The sequence below is a fragment of the Suricata suricatta genome, chromosome 13, assembly GCF_006229205.1.
Source record: "Suricata suricatta isolate VVHF042 chromosome 13, meerkat_22Aug2017_6uvM2_HiC, whole genome shotgun sequence".
Lineage (NCBI taxonomy): Eukaryota > Metazoa > Chordata > Mammalia > Carnivora > Herpestidae > Suricata > Suricata suricatta.
Window position 1 is genome coordinate 12,020,069 of NC_043712.1, and position 1,083 is coordinate 12,021,151.

Here is a 1,083-nt window from a genome sequence, read left to right on the forward strand (position 1 = left end):
CTCTCACTCTCTCACTCTCACTGTCTCTCAAAAATAAATAAAAATTAAAAAACAATTTTTAAACAAATTATTAATTCTAGGAGAGGACATGGACTAAGAAAGAAAGAGATCACGTTTCCTTTTTAGTTTGTAATATTGGAAGTTGTTTAAACGGCACACATATTTTTGGTAGACTAAAACTACTAATCGCTAAGGGAAATGTAACATAACCTATTGCTCCTTCATTTTTGTTTAAACAGGAATCGCATCATGCCATAGTAGGAAAGCGCTGAAATGAAGGAGGTCAGATGGCCCTCCACTCAGGGTCCTAATTCTAACGTTGGAGACGCGGGTAAAAGCGGAACACTCCGTGTGCGCAGCACTCTCCCCTCCACACAACCATAGTTGTCTTTTATTACTATCAACACTTTGGCCTTGGAAGAGAACATTCTGATCATTTTTCTCCAAGAATGGGCAAAGCCATAGACCTTTTTTGACCATGTCCGTTTGTCCCTTGAATAAGTCTAGGTGAGGTCCAATGATTTGCATTTCTAACAAGTCCCCAGGTAATGCTAAGGTGTGGATTTAGAAACAATACTTTGAGAATCACTAGGCTACCAGATATCAAGACCTCGTATCAGCCTATGATAACTAAAACTATATGGATATTTCTGAAAGTCTAGACAAACAAGACAAATGCCATAGATCAAGAGCCCAGAAACATATCCATAGATTAATGTACACTTGGTTTATGAATGAGGCATTGGAGAGCATATTTTCATAAATGGAACTAAGACAGGAATTCACACAGAAAAATGAAATTAGATCACTATTATGCACCATATGCAAAAACTAAACGTACATGTGAATTGAACTCTAAACTTAAATATAAAAATTAAAACTATACTTTTACATAAAAGATTTAGGAGAATATCTTAGTCTCCTTTAAGTAGAAAAAGATTTCTTTTTTTAATGTTTAGCTTTTAAATTTTTTGTGTGTTTTTTTTTTTATTTTTGAGAGACACAGAGAGACAATGTGAGCAGGGGAGGGTCAGAGAGAGAGGGAGATGCAGAATCTGAAGCAGACTCCAGGCTCTGAGCTAT